The following is a 27,109-nucleotide window of genomic DNA, read 5'->3' on the forward strand; positions in this document are numbered from 1 at the left end:
AACAGTAGCTTGCCAAAAAGCATCAGAAATGGATGAGCAAACAAATTAAGAAACCAAAGATGATTAGTAAGTGCGTATTGTACAAACGTAGGATCTCAGCAGGTCTTTGAGGAAGCCTACAAATGCATAAGTAAAGTGCAGAAATTCTAACATGGTGCATGATCTATCTGAACCTGAGTTGCTCTAGCTTCTTTGAGCAAAACTTCATTTATTTTCATTTTTAATGCAAATGGTGGATGTGATATTTACCTTAGCAAAGAGTGAACAAACTGGTGCAAAGAAAAGCAAGTTTACCCATTTCAGACCTTGCTGTAAAATCCCTAGCTTGGAAATCCAGCATGAAACTGTCTCTGATGCAACAAAAACATTTCAAGCATAATCTTGTCACATTGTTGACATGCACAAACCATATCTTGCTCAAGTTAACAGGGCTAATTTTATTAATTCTTTTTGTAAGCATCTTATACAATCCACTTGTTGCAGACTATGAGTCTAAATTGCCATGTATAGAGTAAGCAACACAAGGATCGCAACACAATTTGTGTCCCTGTTAAGACAAACAAGCTGCAATGGTACAGAGGTATAAAATACCTACTTATTTTTAACAGGCAACTTTATTAACTACAGTGGGTTGGCATTACAAGAAATCAGCATAGTTAACCTGTGACATAGCACAGTTGATTAACCGCCTCTTAGTTACGATAGCTCAATAATGCAAGCTCATTCTTTGATGCAAAGTATTCAGCAGAACATGATTTTCTTCATTACAATGTTCACCTTTATCTAAAGAATGACCTACTGTCAACAGACTCGTGGTGTTTTAGCTTTGTTTTCATCAAATTTAGTTATGTCCATTGAATATCTTGACCAGATGTTTTAAAAGACTACAGGAAAGCACTGCTAAAGAAAGGGGCAGAGGATAATATAGTTAATTTCTGGAAGTCACTGAATGTGAAAGGTATCATTTATGAATATCAGGTAGCATGAAATAGTGCCCAGGAGACAATACTGCAATAGAAATGACAAACAAGTTCATGATAAATTCAAACTAGATACTGACCATACAATTCTTCTTCAGCTATGCAAATAAGACTGCAAAGAACATAACAGCAGATATTAGAATGTCTTGCTGGCCTTGGTGCCATGAAAAAGGAAAACAGCTAAGAGTGAGTGCAGTGTAGCAACTTACAACTCAGTTATCAACTTCAAAATTACTCAAGTTATCACTGTACTAAAATAAAAACAGAAATGAGAGAGCAAAGATATCACAAAAATGTTAGGAAAGATTTGTACAGAGCACAACAGTTAGTACAAGTATGGCACTGTAACACTTCCGGCATGCAGATAAGTTCTTTAATGGCAGCAGCCAATATTTGCAATTTTGCATGGTATGTAATAAGATGGGGTGTAAAATTTGCCCAAACTACCATTGGAAAAACAGAAAGGATTTTTCTTTGAATAACATTTTCAGATGCATACTGTCCAGAAGAGCATTATTATTCATTAGTTACACTGAAAGACCATCAGATGGTGTATGTTCTATCAGATTTGCATTACAGAGACACTGTAAGTGAATTATTTAGTTGCAATTACTGTGCAGATGTAAAAATATTCAGGAATAACCTTCCTGTAATACATGTGAATTTAAAAAATCTTAGGGATACTCACAACTATCAGTAACTTTATATTGTCAGGGAAAAAGATTCTATTTCTTCAGCTCCTGTTTTGTCCCAAAGATGCAACTTTTCACAATGTTAAGAATCTATGGTTGTTTCAGACAGTTAATACAAAGATAGAATACAGATTATGTTATGATTATCGTATACTGGTGTATGAAAACATGTATTTAAAGTTCAGTTATTAATCTGAGATATCCTCCTTCTACACGTAAAACACCTGAATCACTTTCACCATTTCTGAAAATGAGAATTCTTGAAAAACAAGCCCCAAACCCTACAACACTGTGATATAACAGAGCAAATACAGGAAATGTTTGTTTAGAAAGTCATGTGGATTTTTCATACTCATTTTACCAGAAAAATCCAGTTATTGAGGTTTAAATCATCAATATATTTTGGTATAGCCAATACAAAATGGACATTAGGAGCTATCTTACACATACAACTTCCCCAGAAGTCATAGCCTATAAATCCCCTAAATCCTTATTCAAAGCCAGAATGCTAAGGTTGCAACATACAGTTAGATGAATGTGCCTACAACACTCTTGCATTAAAGTTGTTCCCAGATGGCTCAAGACTCCTTGGGTAGTTTCAAGTGAAAAGTGGCATGCAAGTGAAAAGAACTATCACCGTTGTACATAAAATCCAATCGCTGACACAACTTAAATGATCATTCTTGTCCTGAGCTACATATAAACACATGAACTGAAAGAAATTCAAAGTTCCTTGCACCTAATTGCAACATTTTTTTGGAAACTTTTATCATCTGGAATCCATATGGGTCACACTGTCTTAATAAACAATAACACATTTTATTTTGGTTTACTGAAAATTAACAGGGCATTTGGGAAAATACTATTATTGTAAAAGCCTGTTTCACATTTGTTTGGCAATACTAGAGCTATCTAAGTGGAAAACAAGAGAACCGTGGATTTTTTTTTCTCTGTTGTTGATATTAGGAGAAAACAATGCAGCTGGTAACATTAATGATACCCTATATCCTCAAGAAAGATGAAAGAGGTCAGACAAAGTTGTAATGGGCTTAACCATATGAAACAGCCATACTGGATTGATTAGCTTAGTATCCAGACACAGTAAACCCCTTTTTTTTTCAAACAATATTCCATGCTACAGTCCAATAGGTCTGCAAAGTCTCAAGGCTTTGCATAAGGCAGCTTTCTTAATATAGTCAGCCCTACAGCAAAATGCAATGAAGGGCTATTTCTGTTCTGGCCTGCCAGACTTGGGGGGAAACAGGGAGAGGGGAGAGCAGACTGAATCATACAGCATCTATCACAGTATCACACTGGCTACTCTGTTGTGAGACCACTGGCAACAAACTTATCATACAGTCCTGTTTTCAGAGATTTACAATTAAAACTCCATCATAAAAATGTCTTCTTGGCAAAAATGTAGCAAACGAGCTCATTCCAAAAGGGATTTATATTTTAATTAGAGAAAAATCAGTTCAGCTGTCTTTTTGGAGAGTCAGAGGGTTTGGCTAAGGAAGACAAACAAAAACAGATTTTTGGTGGTTTCTGTAGTTCTTTTGTTCTTCTTGAGGAATCGGTACCATGTCAATGTAATAACTGTAGTATAATAAGATCCATACCAAGAAATGAGGATTTCATTTGACAACTGATCAACACTGTCTTTAAACATAGTTAACATTATTCCTCTGTAATCCAGATTCCTGTCTTTCTTTTTTTTCTTTTTTTTCTTTTTTTTTTACATTTAACAACAGCACAAAACAAAATCTATGATCTGGAACTCAGATTTCTAGTTTTCTTGGCCCTTCTAGGATGCTCATGACCTCACTGTTCTTGCTAGCGGTCTGGTCATCAGAGCAGATGCTAAAAGGCATGAACCCAGTTATCCGTTCCTTTAAAATCACAGGATTCCTTTACAATGGGCCATTATACTCAGCTGATTCCACAACAGACCAACTACCCTGAGGATAATTCAAGAAAAAGTGATATTCAACATACAGTGATCCAGAAAGACAATGACAGGATTTTTCTTACACTGTGCAATACTGAAGACAACTTGATTCAGCTCTTTTCTTGAGACACTTCCCCTTATCCTGCAAGAGTAGTTCACATAGCTGATTGCATTTAAGTCAGTAGGGCTCATGCCAAGGGTAAACTATTTCCTTCAACTCAGGACAAAAATAGGACACAAAATACAGGGAATAGAGTGTTCATTTTGATGCTGTTTCACCATGATTTATCCCATGTCTAGAGCACAGTTTGTGGGGTCTGTCAGCCTACACACCCATCCAGTTAGAGAACTTTGAGATTAAGAACAGCATGAAGGCATCTGAGAAACATATCGCATTCAACTGTCCAATTTGCAACTGTTGCAAATAGGCTCCACTACCCCTTCAAATGGCCCAGTGGTCAGAAAGGCACCTATGAAGGCATTTACATGGTACCCTAAGAAAACCAAAGGTTTTCAATGGAAACTTTTCAACAGCAATGAATTTCTACCACTCTTGTTTTAAATACTTCTTTAATGTCTTTCTGTACTACAGCAATTTAGCAAAGAATTCACTTTTCTTCCAGGTAATGTAACATGCATGTTAGAAATAAAGGCACGGAGAGCGATGACAAAGGAAATTTTCCTCCATCACAAAAGAAAGATAAGAAAAGAACTTTTAATCAAAAAATAGAAAGAAACCTACATTACTGGCATTAAAAAAATAACAAAATACAGCTTCTCAGAAGTCAGAGCACTAGTGACTTGGGTTCTCTGTTCATTGCTCAGGATTTGAGAAAAAAGGTGGGAGGAGGGTGATATGCTTTGTAATCCTCTATAGTAAAATAGAGGCAAGAGAAAAACAAGACAATAAAAACCCTTGTAGGCCAGTACTTAGGAAAAGCTTCACCTTACTTTATTTATAAAATAGCTAAATATATTTGTAGCAAAAGCTGACAAATTACAAGTACAACTTTCAAAAAAGAATGTTCATTAAGTAGTTTTAAGCTGGAGGGGGTTTTTTAGTCCTTTTGTCATTTGTGCAATATGTGATCAAAGACATTTCCTTTTTCCATTCCTCAAACGTTAAATAAATATGTGGGCTTAGAAAAGAAATTCATGTAATTCTTAGCGGGTCAGAAAGTAGTACTTGTTACATCACATAATTAAGGCTAAAGTATTAGAGGTGGGAACAAGGGGGACAGAGTCTGATTTTCTAAACAAAGACACAATTTTTTTTCAAAGACTGGAAAAAATTCCCCAAACCATTCCTCTCCATGCATCCGTATGTGCCAACTTCTCATCGCATTCATTAATTGTATTGGCCAGCATGTTTCCCATCTGCTTAAGAATAAGCAGAGGGGAGCAAATTAATCTGTTTGCTGTACTTTGGTGCCGTTCTTCCTCCAGCCCACCTGAAGAACGCCACCAGGACTGTCCTGCTTTCAGCAGGGGCTGCGGAGAGCCCCTCTTCACACACTGACAGCCGCTGGGCTTCTCCGTCCAGCTGCCCTTTGCATTCGGGGCCCTGAGGCACTCATAGGCCTTAATGGCCCTGACCAGCTGCACCAGGCCCCCCGCCACGACCCCTGACCGTGGGTGTGGGGCCCCGTTTCAGCTCAGCCCGGCGCCTTCAGCTGCAGCAGTGCCCCTGCCTGTCCCTGGACACTGTTGATCCTCACCGGTGGGCTGGCCATCCCACCTTGACCTTGGACCTGTCCTGTCACCATGGACCTGGCCCATGATCATGGGGCTGTGCCTGACCCTGGTTACCTGGCTGAGGCCCAGCCCTGACCCTGACCTGCAGAATGGCTTCCCAGCTTGCCTTCTGACCTGCCTCATCACCATCAACTTACCCGATAGACTCTGGGCTGCCCCCGGCCTGCCATGCTCCCGGGCTGGGTTGGTGGGTCTGGTCCCAGCCCTGTGCCGCCAGCCCTGGGGACCCCCCGCCGTCCCTCAGGCAGCTCGGGATCAGCCCAGCACCGGGCGGGTGCCTGCCCGCTGCGAGGGGAGAGCCTGGCCTCTGCCCACAACCGATGCACCAGCCCTGCGGCAGCCAGCACGAGCAGGAGTCGGTATCAATTAAGATGATTATGAATCCTTCTCTCCACACAAACATGAGAGAAGGAGCAGCTTTTACTTTAGGTTTTTAGACTCCCTGGCCAGAACAGAAAATGTTCTGAGGAAAAAATGTCCTTAGATCAGCACCAGCAGCTTCAGGGAGCTCTGCCTGGCTGTGTACCTACTTGAGAAAGCTCCTCCACAGGAAGATGAATGGGATTTACCTCAGCTGCTGTGTGGCCAGCTGCCAACTGCGCGGGCACCTCCCTCTGAACATGAGAGCAGAGGCGAGACAAAAGCTGCTTGAAATAATGAGGCACCAGAGCTAGTCAGGAGTCAGCCACATCTGGGTATACTCTGCTGCTTTTTTTGGTGGTAATTATTTCACTTCTGCATTGCAGGAGTCCTCATGCTCTAACTACGCTCCAATTCTGCTTCTCCCAGACTGACGATGTACCTCCTGTTTTGACTCTCACACATGTTTCAGAAAACCAGCACCACACACGGAACTGTAGGAATGTCAGCAGAACAAGAAGAAATGCCAGGCTGGCAGGGCATGCACCAGCAACAAGGTATTAAATCTATAAGTCACTGATGTCCAAATAACAGACCAGATCCATAAGCTCTGGAAGAAAGATAGGTGTATCAGGGCAGTATTTAGTGAGTACCTCTATACTGCACATCACAGCAGATCCTGAGACTGTTCCCATTCCACATTCAGTGCAAAACTTCAACCGTCTAAAACTTTCTACTGATGAAAATCCCATGGACTCAGGGAAGAGACACCACCACCTACAGTTTCACTGAAGGAGTGGCCAGGGAGGAGAGTGTCTGAAAGCAAACCCAAGATTTTAAGATGAATGACTAAATAACGTAAGCAGCTATAAGGCCAAGGTGAGAGCAAAAATGCCAAGATACCACTAGGAGAACTCAGTTGAGATTTTAGCAGAAGCAATTTCAGTCAAACACAAGTGCTGTTCCCCAAGCTGGAGGTGACCCGGGATGGATCAAGGCTGGATTACCGGAGAGGAACTTGTGGCAATAGTTGTGGACATCATGCTCAGTGAGTTTGGATGTGTAACACGAGAGAAACAGCAGGATAAATGGGGAGATAAAAGGGGTTTTACTTAATGAATCCAAGAGAGCAGGCTGTGCCTACTTTATGACAGGGAATAATCCAAAATAAAGCAAGAAGACTGAGCAAGAGTGAGGGAAGAGAGATCAGAAGGTAAGCCTGAATGCAATCTATTGCTGGAATAGGAACTACAGATTAATGAATAAATTAAAAACAGAGAAATCCCAAAATTAGCAGTAAGGTGGAAGAAAAACCACTGCAGAAATGTTTCACATCTGCCAACAACATAAAATATACAGAGTGGTTACAGCCAGAATATTAAAAAAAAAAAAGTACACATTGTGTAACTATAATTAAATGGCAAGGAAGGTAACAATAGGCAAAGGGATAGTAAATCTGAAAAACAGCAAAAAGGGAGAAGATAAAATTTCTTTTTAATTAAAATGGATTCATAGTGTCACCAAGTAACTTGCTCTTTAAACTTTACCAGCCATGTAATAATAAACTGCAAGAATATCAATAGATCTCTACCGTGCTTCAAGCCTTTACTCTTCTTGCTCACCATTACAAGCTGGGAGAGATCTTGAAACAGATCATTATAGCTGAAATATTTAGCCATGTTGTTCTTTAACCCTCCCTTTTTTCACTTTAAAAAAAAAATCCTCTAAATTGTGACATAGTCAAAATGTCTATAATATTTATGTATTCTCCTCGCTGCTGAACAGACCTGAATGTTTTCTTTCAGCTTGTACAGATTTGTACTTCGCTTGTATTTTCTCCCTGAAGCAACATTAGCATTGTCTCCATTTTCCAACCAGCGTGCTCCTGAATCCTCAGCACCTCCTATTCAGGCAACAGCTCACACTGTGCCTTCTGCAAAACTGCAGCATTAACCTATTTTTTCCTCCCTGGCAAAAGATACACTGGAGTCCTCTGGAGAATGCTGATTCAGAAATTTGCTCTGTGAACGACTTCCTGAGGTTCCTAATTAGGTATGTTGGAGAAATCACTGAAATCATGGACCTCTAAGTCCTAGAGAAAACCAGGCCACTCACCTTCCAGCCCACAGAACTCTTACGAAGTCCAAAATAAGCAGCCCAGAAGAAAAGGCAGTGTTTTGAGTTACTACAGAGATATATAGTTTATTTTGTTTGTTTAATACAGCTGAAGAATGAGATATGAGAATTCAGCTGAGTTGAGACTGGTGATTTTCATAGTCCCCTATGAGTATTTTAGAATCTATCACAGACAGACATTAGGAATTGTAGCACATACTCTGCATCAAAAGGCCAACAGAAGGATAAACATTACTCATTTTGCAAGAAGGAGAAGTGTTAACCTTTTTTTCTTCAATAAAATGAGTTCCTGTCACTTTGGGGAAGCAAGAAGGTATATGAATAGTCAAAAATTCAAGAGTGGCAATGAAGTGGTACCAGAGGTTATAACAAATAAAATTTTAAAGTAAGCAAGATATAATACAGCCAGCCCTGTTGGAGCAATACCGCAACAGCAGTCAATCTACTGAAAAAGTCTCCTCCCCTTGAGACTAATGAAAATGGCAAAACTGGGCAGTTTCACACAAGCTTCACTATGAAAAGCAGCCATGGCAGGTGAATGCTAAAGTTACTGCTCAAGATCTTTTTCCCCATCATCACCGAGGAAACCACAGCATATCCTCCTGCCTGCTAACATAGCGCTTCTTATAGTCTTGCAGCTTGCTACATTTTTCTCTGTAAGAAGAGTAGGCTTTTATGCTCCCAGACACATTGGTAGGGATCCTGTTTCACTCTACAAGAACCTGGTAGACTGAAGACAAAGCTTCAAAACTGTTCTTGGATGAACTGCATTTCTTAGCTGCTGCTAATGCCTTCCGAACCTCTGATTAATCTTCTTTGAGCAAAACTGCAGTCAGCACTTGTACCTCAAGGGCAACAAACTCTGTTAATGCACTCTTTCAAGAGACCTATTATCAGCTGGAAATCTCAAATAGCAGACCCTCTCCCTGAGTAGCTCTCATTACTTTTGGTCTTTCAGGCTCTAAGGGTGTGGTTTGATGATCAATTTCAATTGATCTAACCATGGACCACTGCCAGACAGACAATCCTATAACTGTGCCTATCAGGCTACGCAATGAGTTAGTGTAACTGAGCATCTCTTGTTTGCTGGGATAGCTTTTAGTCAGATCATTTCCCAAGCAATGGCATAACAAACAGAATGGCACGAGAGAAGCAGAAACATACAGCTGGCAATAAGGTCAGCACACACAGCCTAGACTTGGATCTGCTTGAACTTCCCATCAAACAGCATCCTACACTGGACATCTGGGTGGATTATTAATGTGAGATGGAACAAAACATATTATAAACAGTAAAATCTGTGCATCTTCATCCCCAAAAGATCCTTAACGATTTCATAGCAGCTTTGAGCAAAACGGTAGTATTATGAGCTGACAATGCAGAACTGGCTTTCATTATATGCTTCTTAGGGCAGTATGCAAAACATGTTAAGAACCTTTCTTCCATGACAGCCTTGAGAGAATCTCCGCCCACAGTACTCAATCACACTACAAATCACAACAAATGACATTCAAAAGTTTACCTGTTCAGAATCTGTTTTGTAGGTTTCTTTATTCATTTGGACATGCCCTGTTTTTGTTTCATAAATTTTTTTCTTATTTTACCATGAAACAAAGACAATGCTGTAAAAAAGCTTCAGTCTATACACTACTTGGGATCTAGTCAGGCAAAGTGTGCTAGCTTTGGCTGGGGTAGAGACAATTCCCTTCATAGTAGCTAGTATGAGGCTATGTCTTGGATTTGTGCTGAAAACAGTGTTGGTAACTGAGGGATGTTATTGCTGAGCAGTACTTACACAGAGCCAAGGCCTTTTCTGCTGCTCACCCCACCCCACCAGCAAGTGGCTGGGGGTGCACAAAGAGTTGGGAGGCAACATGGCTGGGACAGCTGACCCCAACTGACCCAAGGGATGTCCCACACCATATGATGTCATGCTCAGCATATAAAGCTGGAAAAGAAGAGGAAGGAAGGGGGGGAGGTTCAGAGTGATGGTGTTTTGTCTCCCCAAGTAACCGCTATGCCCTGCTTTCCTGGGGCTGGCTGAACACCTGCCTGCCCATTTGAAGGAGCGGGTGGATTCCTTGTTTTGCTTTGCTTGCATGCATGGCTTTTGAGTTACCTATTAAACTGTCTTTATCTCAACCCATGAGTTTTCTCACTTTTACTCTTCTGATTCTCTCCTCCCTCTCACCGGCAAGGAGAGAGCAAGAGGCTCTGTGGTGTTTATTGCCAGCTGGGGTTAAACCACCACACAAAGGTAACATGAAAGTTTTTGGATTAGATCTTCCCTAAACTTTTCTTTAAGTTTATAAGAAATGTTCACTTTGTCTGTTTTTAAAGTAATTAATAAATGATAGGATATGGATATATCTGGTAATCATGTGAAAGTGAAGTCTATCCATATTTTATATTATTTATTTAGGATATTATCTGGATTTTTCTTCCCCTAATGCAACCAAAGATATAATGATTCCAGAAGTCTTTGCATATGGAGTTAACACATTGCCTGACGAGTCATCAAACAGAAACAAGTAATAAAGCTCCAAGTGTTTAGTTAAATTTAATTTACAACTAAGCAAAACAGTGTTTATTGGAACAAAAAAGGTCATTAGTGTCTTACTAGGAAGCAATTAAAATAACAGATCAAAGCCATTCATCAAATCACAAAACAGATGCTAAGCTTTACTGTAAGAGATTTAGAGGCAATGGTGTATGCAACAGTAGAAGTCCACAAACTATGTTGCACCTTCTGTGACCACAGAGAAGTTGCTGAAAAACAAGATTTATCGCATACTAGATTTAATTGTGATTCTCCAGCTCCAGACATGCTCATATTACTCATGTGGAGACTCAAAGCCAAGGCAATGAACCAACTTAGATTCAGTTTCTATGTTTTTAACATGAAAATTATTCTAACCCAAAGAAAATATGTATCATGCTCTTGGCAAACTATTCCAACCTCATCGCTGAGTTCTGCTTCAACAATATAATGGAAATGTCTACTGCCACTAGAAAAGAACTGAACTGAAAAAAATATCCGAGGTTTCAGCAGTTTGGACCAGAAACCTGTACTTTACATTCTGTCTTCAGCAATGGACTGAACTGAAACACTCTTAGCCTCCTAAACTTCATGTACTACAGATACAGTTTAACTCTCTCTACAAATTATTTAAAATTTGAAAAATAATTGAAAAATAGTTGCAAATAAAAAGGCACGGCAAGGTTGATAGAATTCTGTTTCTGTTAGAGCCTCCCTGTTTCATAACGGTGTTGCAATCCATTGTTGCAAATCCCTGCTGATTAACATATATTTTCATGTCATGGATTTAGGGAATCTGTCTATAAAAATCTTTAAATCTCTGCTTAGAATAACACAGACACTTTGTATATACATCTACGCAGACTGCAAACACTGTTTTTCATATATAGCTCAACCGTTGTCTTCTTGCCAGCATTTTGTTCAGAAATTACAGCGTCTGCCCAAATAGAACCTAATCAGCAGTAGTATGAAGAATGAGAACTGAAACCAGAATGGAGTTGCAGTTAAATAACCCCAACTCAGTGTGATGCAAGTAGATCTGCCCAGAAGCCAGCAGTTGTCTTTGTTCGGGGGCAACTGCCAGCCCAAATGCACTGGTTCAGCTAAGGTCCGGTTAACAAACCTTTTTGAAGAAGTTTCTGTGAATGGCTCTGTAGGTATCAGGCCATATCAGTGACAGGCATGCCAGAATGAGACTTGGTTCATACAAAGCCTCTTAGTATTTATTTTCCAGCACTGGTACTCTCTTGATTCGTCCATTATCCAGTGTATCCTAGACCCCCACTACCCTGAGTAAGAGAGCCAACTGCCCGAAAGGAGAAGGAGACACCAAAGGAGCAGTGTTTGCACTGGGACAAAAGATTTTGTCTTAGTCACTGGGGTGATCAGCACATAGTTTAAAGCAAGTTACTTAACTGCCCCTGCATTTGTCATGCAAACTATAAATATTACTACTGGTCATAAAGTTATGTGATAGCAACTGTCATTTCTACCCTTAGGGCAGCTCCTCTGTCTGTACCAACAGTCAGCTCTAGTCCCTCCTAGTGAAGATTCCCTGCTGTTTTTCAGAAATTTTTAAAAATAAATTGGGAGTTTGCTGAAGAATGCCCTTAAGCACATTAAGTGGGGATTCTCATTAACAAATATCAAAGGAAAACTCCATATGCTCTGCAAGCGGCTTTTAACCAAGCACAGGATTACTTACTGACTAAGAGAAAAGAGTAGAAGCTACCAAATTCCTAACATCACTACTATTTCATCTCAATTTTCTCTGAGCAATCCTTATCTATATTCTAACCCCACAGGAATTAGATTAACCAACAGGACTACACGCACAATACACTTCAGTGTATTAGAAGAACACCTGACCTGGTATCGGGTAACCGTGGGAACCAGCTTGGGCATCAAAAGTAGTCTGAACGTGACAGTGTAAGTTCCATATAAGCTAATATATCCTATTTCTTAGAAAAATCGATTAGCCTATGCTAAGCTGAGTGCTGTCACAGAAAGACTGCTTCTGGTATCCAGCCTGGCTTGTTTGAAATTAACTTGGGTATCTCTATACTAAATTGTGCTGCGTAGCAAGATGAACAGATAATATAGTTCAACTGTTATCAATGTAATGAGAGATTTTACTTTTACATCATAGGTTCTCAGCAACCTAATTAATAGTAGTCACAGTCTTCTAATTTCATTTTGTAACACTAGGAATTAATTTTGGTCTTCATTAATGTAATCCATAGGCAGCAGATATCCATACCAGTGTATCTTGTTACCTGTGGAAGGAGAAGATGATATAACAGAAGAAGAAATACCTTGCAGCAGCCTAACTTGGGTAATGATCCACTTGAATGAAAGTCAGTGGTAAGGGGAGATGCTAGGAAAAATGCAGCCACGTAACTGCTTTGTACAGAACCTGGTTTTGACAATGTACCCCAACATCTCACCCCAGAGAACTTTTTTCTGAATACTTCTCAAGATTTTGCTCACCCCCTATGCTTTCCATACAGGATTCGGCAGATTTTCATATGTATCTTGTAACCAGCAGACTCAATGAATGATAGCAAAAGATGGGTTGTGAAGAATATAAGTTTGTGTTGTTCTTCTAGAAAGGTTTTCCAGATTTGCTTCTTCTTAAGGATTTTGGTGTTTTCTGCATGCATCTGAAGCTTCTGAATTATCTTGTTGTATCTGTTGGGGCTCAGTCTTTTTGCTTATTGACTGTCATCTTGCAATTCAGCACACTGATTGACAGAGCAACTAGAATGTACAAGCAGAAAATCAATAATGCGGGACCTCCAGACAGACCACTGCTGCTCTTAGAAGTAACTGGTTTACTGGTTGCAGTGCCAGTCGCTGATCAGAAAATGTAAAACCAGCCAGCCATGAACAGAAACAATGTAAAGACAGATGCACTCTTTCTTTGCATGAAAGGTTTTTTATATTAGTTTCCCGTGTTTAAATTCTCTTATATTTTTCTCTGAAGGCAGTCTGGGGAAAGGATGAATGGAAAAAAAAGAGAAGGGGGAGGGAAAAGAAAGGTTTTTTAAAAGCTGTGCGGATTTGTATGCCCTTGCTTTTCCATCGCCACGCTAACCTTCACCACTCCTTAAGCTTTAGGGATTCTATATGTAAATTTATTCTTTAACTTAACATTTTACTTGTTCCTGAATGAGTGACACTCCTGTAGAACCCAGACTTACTACTTACAAGTTAGCATTTTACTGCTAATACATTCTGCCACCCTTTACCTTTTAGTTTTACAGTACCCTAATTACAGTCCGCAGGCCATCAGTGGTCTTCTGCCACTTCAGCTGGAGGTCAGCTTCAAGCGACCTCTACCTATTAGGACCTCCTGCTGAGTTACTGGGTATTAAGGTAACGCAGCTTTACTCTAGTATAGAAAGAACACAGAACTAAAATAATGAATAGCTTTCAAGGAAGGGAGATGACTTCCCTCGCTCAAATGCATCTTCTTTAATAATGGTTCTTGCATTTGTATGTTCCTTACTTCCACTTAATTAAAAATATATAAATCTGTAATGTTTCACTGTGAACAAAAATTCTTTTTTAATAAACATCCAAGCAAAATGGTAGATGCAGAAAAGCTTTTTTAGTTTTCTGAGAAAAATATGTCTTTCTACAGATTGATAGTAAGAAGACATCAGTGCAGAAACTTCTCAATAGTTCTATTTTATCCTTTTATAAGCTAAAACAGGCAGTGACCTTGGTGTTAATAAAATGTTCTACTTATGGATATTTGATATGTAGAATGAAGAACAAAAGGAACCAGGAGCTAAGGACACTTTATTACTTAGATAGAAAAAACAGCTCAAGGTTAGTACTACAGTAGCATTTCTGACTTCACTCTGTGAAAGCCCACAGAAGGCAAAAGCATAAAAATGGCATACAGGAAATTGAGTTTGGTGAATAAATCACTGGCAAATAAGCCTTTGGTAAGAACCCTGTTATTCCACAAACTTCACAACTGAGTTGGCTTGGAATATTCTAATTAAGTGTTGGGGGTTTTCCCTTCACGGAATATAAATTAATTGAACCTGGAAGTACATATAGTTAGTTTTAAGAAATTTACTACTATAAAAATTTTTTGGACAAGCTGTCCCATTTCAACATTTTCAGAAAGAAATATTGTTGGTATTTACAAGTGATTTTTCTTAAATTAAAAATTAATTATATGTAAAAAAAAAGATTAGTATAAAAAAAAAGTTCTAAAGGAAAACATAACATTCCAATGTCATTAATCAAGTTTTTGGATCTGCATGCTGTTTGTCGTTTCAATGTCTCGCCTATAATATTGTTCCAGAATGAGATTATCTTTCTTCAAGACCTTCAAGAGTCAGCTGGACAGGGTGCTGGGCCATCTTGTTTAGACTCTGCTCTTCCTAGAAAGGTTGGACTAGATGATCCCTGAGGTCCCTTCCAACCTGGGATTCTGTGATTCTTTGCTTGTCTCACTTTTAAATCACCTGGGATTTTTACACCATCAAGGGTAACAGGCCCTTGCTCTTGGCGCTTCTGGGGCACCCCCCAACTCTTTTTCTATAATGTACTCTCTGTCCGACGATCAGTTTCACAGAGACACTGCAAAGGAGCCCATTCGCGCTTAATATCTAATCCTCTGTAAGATTATCTTAAATATTTGTATACTGATGCAAATTCAGTCCTGGAGCCACAACTGTTGTGAGAAACAGCTGTATCTGGTCCTGTCTTTGTCGCCACCTTTGGCAAACTGACCTGTCCTTACTGCAGAAGTTAGTTTTAACCAAGTTCACCTTTAATAAAAGGAATCATTTATATAAATAAGTGCAACATCTTTGTGGCAGAATTCTTAATGGCTCTTTATTAAGAGCTGTCTTTCTTCTGAAAGCTACACATACCCACTTTTCCTTCTACTAAATGATGTATTTACTTTTTGTTCAGTTTTGATGGACACGCTTTATTCAGTGTCTTTGACCACAGGAAGATCACACAAAAGTTTGACAGAAGGCAAACGCTCAGGCTGTTTCCACCATAGTCGCTAATTAGAGAATGTCAGTTCTTACAGCTAAAAGATTAAAATCTTCAGCACATTTGTATCAATTCATGGCATGTGTTGCTTTTACCAGACTCAAGCAACAATATTAAATTACTTGTTTTACTTAATCACACACTCATCGAAACCACCCGTTTAGCTGCAGTATCACAGAGCTCAGCACGAATTCATACATCCCTGAGACACACACAGGTGTCTCCTCAGGACTGCAATATAGGGATGCTGCTTACAGTGAATTCCATAATCTTTTTTCTTATCTTGTATTACTTTTTATTGTAGTGCCATGTACTGCAGCTGCACAGCTGTAAAGTGTGGTGTCACTGCTGGATTTAACCAACAATCCATCACAGTTAAGATGTAGCTCTGAAGTCCCAAGGGTCTGATGTCTCTTACCAGGGAGTGAGAGCCCAAGTATCTGTTTTTTCATAGAAAAGCCCGCTGCATTACACTTTTGGAAGAGGAGGAGGAGGAGAAGAGGCTTTAGAATTTCATATTTAAAGTAAGAAAATATTTTTTTTTGGCCTTTACTAAAACATATGCTAGTCTGTCTTTGTGGCAGCCTAATTCTTCAAAGAATTTAAACTTGTCTCCATCAGGAGGGTTTAAAATACAAATTTGGTTCGGCATTTAGCCCAAAGAACCATTTACATATTTGAGTATGAAAAGCTGAAAAATGGAAGTTCAAACCACTTGAAAGAATAACACTATTCTGAAGACTGCTACTCATCCACATCTGACTTAAACTACAGACATTTCAAAATACCGATCATCACATCTAGAGACTGTTATGACAATGATATACAGACTGCTCATTCTAAATTTTTCCTTATTATACAACAACACATACTATAAGACCGACCAAGAGTTGAAGGCTTTAAGTGAAAATTATCTTGAGACTAAAATTCAAACAACAGTGGAATATACTGTGGTTGAAACCACTTTTTAAATCTGAAGATCTATTAAATCATATCTACGATAACTGCTAAGAGTTAACAATATTCTATTAAATGCCACAAAATCCACAATCAAGGAAAAATTAATCAACCTTAGAGGAAAAAGACTTACAAGGAAAGTAAAAGCACGTGTAAAAATAAATAATGAAAGCAAAAAAGGGAACACTGATCGCAATTAATATAAATTAAGAGGCAGGAGATTGCTAGAATGCTTGAGGCTAACATCAATGAGAAATCAATGGCCAACACAATTAAGGACAATAAGGATTTTTCAAAGTACATTAGCAACAAAATGCATTCTAACAGCAGTATTAGTACAGTAATAGATTAATATAGTAGAATGGCCATTAAAATCCAAGCAACATGGAAAGGCTCACAAACTAGCTTCATTCTGAATTTGGGAGAATTCCAACAGAAGTCAATACTGCCAAGAAAATATACTATGGTTCAAAAGTGATTTAAGGAAGTAATACTGGGGAGCTACCACACTAAGACTTTTTTTTTTTTCCCAGATCAGCACAGATAGAAAACTGTGATCCAAGAGCTGGAGAAAAGCTTATTTTTTTGTTGATAGCTCATGAAATTCAGGGACCTTCCCAGAAAAAAATACAAGTACCGTATTAATTTTCGTATCTTTAAAAATTAATTGGTACGACCTAAATAAGTGAGTGGATATGACCTCAGTCACACATGCAAGTAATGCTAGAGCTGCTTGTGTGTCACTTAAAGATTTAGAAGAGTTCAGTGGAAGATTCAAGATCTATTAATTGATAGATCTCAAAATAAAATTGCAAGTGGAGAATCTGCATGTGTGCTCTGACAGAGTCCCTACAGAGACCAAATTTTTGTCGCATTATTATTTAGCATTTTTATCAGTCCCCTGTAGGAAATGACAGAATCTTTACCTATGAAGCTGGCATGCACAGAGGATTTTGGCACAAGTTAATAATGAAGAAAACAGCAGCCTTCCACCACCGCTGGTGGATTCTCCATTGCTAGAACCAGTCAAATCACAGCTGGACACTTTTATTTAAGGCACAGAGTTTATTCACAATTAAAATGAATTTAGGGAACATTTATGCTGTGCTGTCAATTTACAATCCTCTTCCAAATGCAAGGTGCGGCCATGAGCAGGAACACTCCTTGCTATTCCTGGGCATACAGCCAATTCGATGGTCTTGATAGGATATAAATGGCATGCCAGTTTTATTTATAGCCTTGCCACATTCATTAAACAAAGTCAGAGAATATCTCCAGCAAAAGAAAAAAGGACAGAACTAAATGTTAGCCGATATCACACTGAAAGTTTCTTTTCAAACCATTGCAATGTTGTATATGGTACTGCTAGTCAAGAACGAAATCCTGCCACCTCTACTTCGCTGAAGCAGGGGTCACCGATATAATATATCTAAAGACAAATGAGAGTCAGTAGTTTATACGCAGTCACTCGGAACACAAAGAGATGCAAGCCCCATCAGTGCACCAGAAGGGCAGAGCGCTGTGCATAAGGATTGCTGCAGATTCAGGACCCGTATATGAAAGGAACAGGAATTTGAAAACACATTACTACCTTAATGCCCACAGGGTTTTTTCAAAGCAAATTTGTTACTTGGTAATACCTCTTGCTGTCTGAAATCTGCATGACTTATAAGCTATTCAGTAAAAAACACCTAAATATCCAAACATACTAAAATCTGGATCATGACACATTCATTAGTAAGGAGTGACAAATGAACAACCTTGTGCAGGGTAGGACAGTAGCTGCCCTTTTCCACTCTACAATAGCAGTATTAGTCTCTTTGCCCTGCAAGCAGCTTTTTAAAGTACAAGTTGACATCTACCCCGTTGTAACGCTTAAGTGTATTCTGAGATACACAACTGGGAAGTTTATAAACTGACTGAGGAACACAAATTTTTGCTCGTTTTACAAGGAGGTAAAAGTCAGCCTTCAAGGTAAAAACACTCTCTAGTGACACACATTTTAGACCTGTTACTCCCAGTGCACTCTGAAGACAATCAGATAGCAGCTCATGGAATCAACATATTCTATGTTTTACAAGCATCATCTGATAAGATTCTTAATTCTAATTTTCTGGTTTTGACATAATCATGAAACCTGCCTAATCCAAATTTCCTTCTTTTTTTAAAGAGCCATCCCTTCAGCCATTCACCATTCAAACTCTGTTTAACACCTTGACATTAGACTGTACCTATGGGCACGTGGCAACCAAAATTGCAACAGGGGAATAGATAAACCACAAGTACAAAATACTCAGAATCCTTATGACTGTAATTATTGTTGTAATTGTTTTAACAGATGTTAAAAAAGAAAAACACAGTAAGAGCTGGAAGAGTAATAAAGGGATTAGACTTCACAGCTATATTCATAAGCCTTACATAACGAGCGGAAGGAAGGCAACAGAGGATATAAAAAAATGAGAAAAGAAGCATGCTAAATCCTCACCGAAAGAGAAAAAGCCAAAAAAGAACCATCCTGCTACAGCTTATTTGTACCTGCCACTAAGCTTTCATCCATCTTGAATTCTTCTTGATCTCTTCAAAAAGCATGTCATCACTACCATTAAGTGTAATAGACCTTGGCCAAGCAAAGACAGGTGGAAACAAAAGCAAAAGGCTTTTCCAAACATTCTCCTTTCTTAAACAAGCATGAAGGACTGTTCAAAACTACTGCACCATCCCCACTGGCTATGGTAACAAAACAATTAATTCCCCATAGTTGTCAAACAACATGTTTAGGGCTCATGCAAGCAACGAATGTTAAAAAGCTAAGTTCTTTTCCAACAAAGGGAAAAGCTCAGCTGTGAAGACCTCTGAAGGAAATGCTGCACCTCAGTGCTAGTATCTTTGATCTGTGATTGGTACCTCTAACAGAGGTACACTTGACACTTTAAATATTGATGAGATATTTGCTGAGCTGCCATTAAAAGCCAAGGCTTCACTTTCTAGTGAAAGAAAAAAACACAAGCTTCAAAGACTCTGTAGGGGTCGTGATCTCAGGAGCCTTTAAAGAAGCTGAAAGTATATCAAACCAAGGGAAGGGGGATCACCCCACCTTGGTTTGATATGCTATAACACTAGTTGTTATACACAATTGTTCGGAAGTATTACAAAGTGTAAAACCTCTTTTGTAGTTACATTTCTTCTACCCAGGGTGCCGGAAAATAAAACCATCCTCTTTTTAGCAAGATAGTACATATTAACAGATAGTATTTACACTACAAATAACTTTGTATGGTTTTGTCCTTTGATTGTGAGGATAACTGACTGATGTTTTACTATTTCTGAGACACATGAAAAGAAGCATCTGAATACTTCTGACAGATTAAAGTCCAGCAACTAGACAACTTTATGTCTAAAACAGTCAGAAGGTGAAATTTCACAGTCATATGCATCAGCACACTCTATGCAGATGAAGTAGAAGTGAGTGTCAGGGGCCAATAAAGCATTCAGATGAATTTTCTTGCCTACTCCACTGTGATTTCATCCATATGTCCATCCAGGCTTCATTGTTATTAGTGTAACTATCGGGAAAGGTATGCTACATATGGAAATAACTATCAAGGATAATGAACAAAAGTGAAGCTACCAGCCATCTATTTGTTACATGAAAGCAGACAATGACCTTAATAGGTAAAGAAAGCACAGTGAGGAACTTCTGACCTTTGGTCTCTACTGTGTTAGAGTCAGTAAGTCTACTGAAAGTAGTTAGGCACGAAACACTGCCCAAAAACTTACTGCAGCTGGACTTACATTGCTGGCCAGGGAAACTGAAGGGCAAGTAGATGCTCCACTGCTATTTAGCATTCTGATCAGGTGAGAAGTAAGAAGGGTGAATTTTTGGCTGTTCTCCCTGTATGTGAGCTGAACAAGGAAGAATTAGAAAAGGAAGTTAACTGAGACAGGAGAGGGTTAATCCAGCTTATTTCTCCACATAGTAAAGGGAAATACGAGTCAACTGTAACTCTGCTTCATGAGAACACTGCAAGGTGCTCATTTGCCATGTATGGTTCTCTTAAAGAAGTCAACGGAGAGCAAGTCTCTTTTAATATAAAAGACAAAGCTGCAATCAAAAAAATTCATCTTTTTAATTTTTAAATTAGCTACAAAAAGGAAAAATTAAAAAATAATCATTTCAAAGACAGTTGAAAGTTTGTGAAATGCTTCTTCAAGCATCGCAAAGTACATTTGGCCAGGAGACAGTGTCATTTTCAACAGTGAGGATAAGGCACTACCGAAGTCATATTCTTTTCCCAAAGTTTAATTTCAGATATTATTTTTTCTTTCTCAATTTAAAAGGGAACAAAAAAAAAAAATCAGAGCACCAGCATCCAGTAAACTTAGATACTCAAAACTTCAGTTTTTCACTACAACTTTAGGAAAAGACTTCAGGAATAAATTGTGAAAATAAGATATATCTGAGCAATCACAGATGGTACTCCAAAGACTTTCATCCAGTACCCTGTATGCAAGCCCAGACGTTATGTGTGCTCCTGCCGGCAGCAATTTGCCTAAGTGCTTATGCATAGCACTGTGCTTATGTTGTAGTCACATTAAAACACTAGGTCATAAAATAAAAATACTGGCTTCATCACTAGCATGTGCTAGAGGATAAAAGTAAGAAAATCAAGTCTTCTTTTTGACTCACATTAAAGAAGAAGTAAACTCAGAAAAAAAAGAGTTCAATTAACAGTTTAATTGATGATGAAATGAAGATTAAAAATTGTTTAAAGTCATACCAAAGAGACAATAATATTATCTGCACTTGATATCACAGTGCCATGAGGAGTTACCTGTAGGAAGAGCCCTTTTAGTTAATTTTCTTTGTAGAACAGGAGAAAAATAAGGACATAGTACAATGAGAGCAATATATTACTAATCTTTGTACATTCAGAAGTGAATTGCAATTGCAATTTACACTATGTGTGAGAGCATATTCTCATTTAGAAATGGAAACAAAGATATGTGTTATTTTACAGAGCAGTCAAGAAATGCTGTATATGTTTTCTTCACAATGTAAACCAGCTGCATTTTACCCTGAGTCACACCCTGAGAATGGCCAGTCACACCAGAAGTTGCAGTGGAAGCATCGTGGGATTTCTGAAAGGGCATTCGTAAAATTACCTTTTCAATTCCAATTGCCCTAAAATAAAATGAAGAGCCTTGGTGCCAGATCCCCAGCAGACAAGTGGGCAAAACTCCCTTTTATGTGCTAATCTTATGGGCTAATCTTATTCCAACAGAAGACCATGAATTTTGGTAAAGGTTTGGAGTTTTTTAAACCACTGCCACCCCACACCCCCAGAAAACTAACTTCATTAACACCACTTAGTAGAGATTTAAATATCGGGTCCCACGAAATGGATATCAGCCATTAGGTGAATATTAGACAACATGTGCTCAGCAGTACTCCAATGTAATAGCTGCCCAGGCTGAATCAGTATAATGCTTCCTTTCCACTGTGTTATCTCTTTAGTAATATTACATTGTTATGGCCAGATCATCAAATGGTAGAAACTGGCAGAGCAATATTGATTTCAGGAGAGCTGTACTAACTTGCACCAGCTGAGGTCTGGCTTCCTTAACATAAATGCATTATAAACTTAAAACCATAGCTAGAATTGTACGGATCAGCTATGTGTAGATAATATACAAAATACCAGAGCATCTGTAAGAGGAACAATATAAAGAAATATATATGATGAAGCTTACACTGAAGAATAGACAAAGCAGCTCAAGAATCTCTTGTTTTAAATACAGGGGGCATAGTTGGAATAACTGAATGTTGTTTCAGATTGCCCAAAAAGATTATCTTCAAATAAAAAGGCTGATGCAATTCAAAGTCAGAGCTACCTGCAGCAACAAATCACAAAGCAAGCAGCAAGCACCTTTGAAGTGGATCTTTCAAACAATAAATACAACCAAAATTATCTGAATACCTTTCAAATACAGAGAATAAGCAGCAATTCTGTTGATACAGAACAATTTCAATATAGACATTCAAAAGAAAAGTTGCAGACTTTTTTTTTTTCTAATAAAGGTGCACACAATTCAATTTCAGAAGACATCTCCATTTCCATTCTGATTTTGAGTGACTTGGTGGAACTTACACTGTTGCGATGCCGTTGAGACTGTATAGAGCACTCAAACCCTTACTGAAATATACATTGTTTCTCTGTAGTGGATTCTAGTACCTTTGCCCACGTTAAGTAACACTGAGTATTGCAGGTATTTCTCTGGTGCCCTAAACTGAGGACTTATATACGTCAGTACATCACTGCACAAATTCGTATCGCTACTGCTGGGCCTTTAAAGTATAAATAGGCTGTGTGAGGTTGGAGGACACATTTCCACAGACTTCTAAAACAACTGATTTCTCATGAGACTTTTCACTCCCATACTCATCGCAGACTTTGCTGTACAATACTATTTACTGGCTATACATGAGACTCATATTTTGATATCATAATATGATCGCTGTTCTGAAAAAGTGCTATATACCGCAAATATGGGTGGTTATGGAAAAGTCATAAGTATAATTTTAGATCTCCAGTCTTATATCAGAAAAATCTGATTCACATATTCCTGGGTCACAGGAGGGTCCTTACAGCTGTTTGCAACCCCTCTAGTATGGGTAAAATAGCAGAACGTATTTTATACAACGGTTAACACGGCACATGCCCAGAGCATCACGTGAGGCAAGAGGCCAAAAGATGGATCAAACCAGCAGTAGCCAGCCCAGCTGAGGCACGGCCAGAACCTTTTAAGGTTTGCTTAAAAAAAATACAAAATTCTACTGGGAACATTAAACTGCTCCACGTTTCTCTTTTAATTCAAACTGTACTTTGGAAGCACAGAGCACACACACATGTATAGATACACACATAAAATAACAACCCCAAAAAGCCCAGGACAAATTATGATCCTTCGTCCTTTAACAGACAGGCATCAGGAGGATTTGGCATCAATTCATGCCACTTACAAGTTCAGCTCCTTAGTTAGTGCTTAGTGCTCCTTGTCAGAACAGCGGGTGCTGAAGGAAGTAAACACAGACTACAGCAATATAAGGGAAATACACACAGGACCAGGAAAGGGAGACAAATGGAAATCTTACCTAATTACACACACACACACAAAAAGTAAATAAATAGTAAACTTATATTAAATACCTAAACAAATATATATAAAATATATAAAAGCATTTTAATGTATCCTGTCAAAATGAGGACAAAAGTAGTACAGGGGAACACTGTGTGGTTATATGCCCATACCACGGACCTTGGGACGATGGCTTAAGGGATCAGGAGCACAAGTAGGGTTCTCCTCTATCCTTCCAGTTGCAGAAATGATGAGGGAAGAAACAGGAAGAGCCAGCAGATCAATACCAGGCTCTGAGCCTGGTGTCATCAGCAGAATTTTGGGGGTTTTGATCATGGGTCAGTCTACACACGATACCAGACCTGCTGGCAACAGGCAGGGTACACCTGTCTCAAAGATGGGAAAGGATCTTTGCACAGGAGTTAGCAGGGCTCATTGAAAGAGCTTTAAACTAGATTTGAAGGGGGAAAGGGATAAGACCAGGCTCACTTGAGATAAGCCTGGGGGCAATACGCTGATGTTTGAGGGACAGTGTGCTAGCGAGGTCCTTCTGTCTGCCATCTCAGTGGAGGTCGGGGATGGAGAGCCATGCAGCAGCAAAGACTCAAAGGTTATGGAGGTGTTAGAAACCATGGAAGTAGCTGAGAATGGTCATGTAGGAATTAGTGTTTCTTCCCTCAAACAGGTGGCAGGATCAATAGCCCAACTGAAGTGCATCTACACCAACGCACCACACACACAGCATGGGCAGCAAACAGGAGGAGCTGGCAGCCATTGTGCAGCAGGAAAACTATGATATAGTTGCCATCACAGAAACATGGTGGGATGACTCGCACAACTGGAGTGCTGCAATGGATGGCTATAAACTCTTCAGAAGGGATGGGCAAGGAAGGAGAGGTAGTTGGGTAGCCCTGTATGTTAGGAAGGGTTTGGATTGTCTAGAGCTTAATGATGGTGATGATAGGGTTGAGTGTTGATGGGTAAGAATCAGGGGGAAGGCCGACAAGGCAGATATCATGGTGGGAGTCTGTCATAGACCACCCAACCAGGATGAAGAGGCAGATGAAATATTCTATAAGCAGCTGGGATAAGTCTCACAATCACTAGCCCTTGTTTTCACAGAGGCAAGACTTACCAAATGTCTGCTGGAAATACAATACAGCAGAGAGGAAGCAGTCTAGGATGTTCTTGGTGTGTGCGGAAGATACCTTCCTGACACAGCTGGTGAGTGAGCCAAAGAGGGAAGGTGCCCCGCTGGACCTGTTGTTTGCAAACAGACAAGGACTTGTGGGTGATGTGATGGTTGGAGGCTGTCTTGGGCATAGCAATCACAAAATAAGAGTTTTCAGGTCCTAAAGAAATAAGGAGAGGGGTCAGCAGAACTGCCACCTTGGACTTCTGGAGGGCAGTCTTTGGCCTGTTTAGGAGACTGATTGACAGAGTCCCTTGGGAGGCAGCTCTGAGGGGCAAAGGAGCCCAGAAAGACTGGACATTCTTCAGGAAAGGAATCTTAAAAGCGCAGGAGCAGGCCATCCCAATGTGCCAAAAGATGAACCAGCAGGAAGACCACCAGGCTGGCTGAACAGAGTGCTGAACGGGAAAAAAAGGAGAGCTTATGACCTTTGGAATAAGGGGCAGGCAACTCAGGAGGACTACAAGGATGTTGTGAGGTTATGCAGGGAGAAAATTAGAAGGGTCAAAGCCCAACTAGAACTTAATCTGGCTACTGCTGTAAAAGACAATAAAAAATGTTTCTATAAATACATTAGCAACAAAAGGAGGGCTAAGGAGAATCTCCGTCCTTTACTGGATGCAGGGGAAAACATAATGACAAAAGATGAGGAAAAGGTTGAGATACTTAATGCCGTCTTTGCCTTAGTCTTTAATAGTATGACCAGTTATTCTCTGAGTAGCCAGCCTCCTGAGCTGGAAGACAGGGACAGGGAGGAGAATGAAGCCCCCATAGGCAAAGGGGCAAAGGACAGCGACCTGCTACACCACTTAGACACTCACAAGTCTAGTGGAGTCAGACTATTTGGGCCCTCTTGAAGTCACCTAAAGTCTTTTCATCCCTTCTATAAGATTCAGCGTATAATTCCACTACTTATGACTCAGTTCATTCAGGAATAGTAGCAGAAAAACAAGTGAAAAGTTGTGAGCTTTTAAGGCTGTATAACCTGTCCTCCTGCTTCATAAGAAACTACAGAACTTACCAAATCTGTTCAAATAGATCTATGCAACACAAGCACGTGTGTTACTCATGCACAGTAAAAATTGGGAAAATCCATGATGGAAAAATTCAAAATAAATAACATGCTTATGCAAGCTTAGTAACAGTCATACTGCACTTATTTTCTGTTGCAGGTGAGGAAAAATATATTCTTTCTTTCTACACCCAATCTAGAGAGTGATTGACTTTCTAAACTCTGGAGGAAAACAAATATGAATAAATTGACATTATTTTTACAAACTCTGAGAAAACACTAAACCAAAACAGAAGAGACTAAATCAAAGTATTCAGAAGCTCTGCATACTGGTTTTCAAACACAGAGTAAATATTTTTCTAATATTATTGTATAGGGTATTATGTTGTAGCTACTTTCTATAAATTTTATTGCTGGATTGAAACATGATAATTATCCATTCCTCCAACTTATGTGATATTTATAGGGTCCAACAGTTCTGCAGATGAATGTTTTACCTTTTTTATTAAGTACAAAGGCTAATAATTAAAAATTGAAATAAAAGGCAATGAATGTCTACACAGCTATCTAAATAATTAATTCATACTTCTAATATTTTTTCTTTGCTAAATTTTCCTTCTTGGTACTACTGCGTTTTCTGCTATACAGACAGCTCCCCAGACATTTAAACCACAGTTAGCGCGACTTCTACTTTAATTTGGTCATGATCATACAAGTACTGGGGAGAGTCCTTTCCCTCTTGATCAAATTCTCTAATACACTACGGGGTGGGGGGGAAGGCAGAGGGGCAGGTAGTGTCTCTTTCTGTATGTCCCATTTGAACTTCTATAGCAGAAGATTACAAAAAATGTAGCTGTCTTTGGGACCTTGCTCAGAGTTATCTTCAAGATACAACATGGTAATGTGTCACACGTGAAGGGTGGCTGGCTACACTCCACAAGAATGGCACTGAGCTGCATGTAAGATTTCAGATTCAGTAGCCTCCACACACTGATAAGGGCATGGCAGATCTCCCTAAATCCCACCTGATATTGGGCGATTTAAACTTGGCCGCACTCTTCAATATACAGGGCCAAGGTCTTTACTACAACTGTACAGAAGAAATTAATATGTGAGGAGATGGCAGGATGCAGAGAGGAAGGAACATCTACCCTTTTTGCCAATAAATATGATGTCAGCACAGCACAATGCACTTCTGTGTCCTCTCTCAAAGGAGCTATTATAGACTTCCAGTAATAAACTTCTCATTTGATGCTTAAAGGTTATTTTTTGTATGACGAATAAATGTCTCCTTCCCAGACTGTTATGAATCAAATCATGTAATATACAACCAAGGCTGGAGATGACAAAGACCTATTAGGTCATCTGCAGAG

Source organism: Phalacrocorax carbo, chromosome 6 (genome assembly GCF_963921805.1).
Source record: "Phalacrocorax carbo chromosome 6, bPhaCar2.1, whole genome shotgun sequence".
Classification (NCBI taxonomy): Eukaryota; Metazoa; Chordata; class Aves; order Suliformes; family Phalacrocoracidae; genus Phalacrocorax; species Phalacrocorax carbo.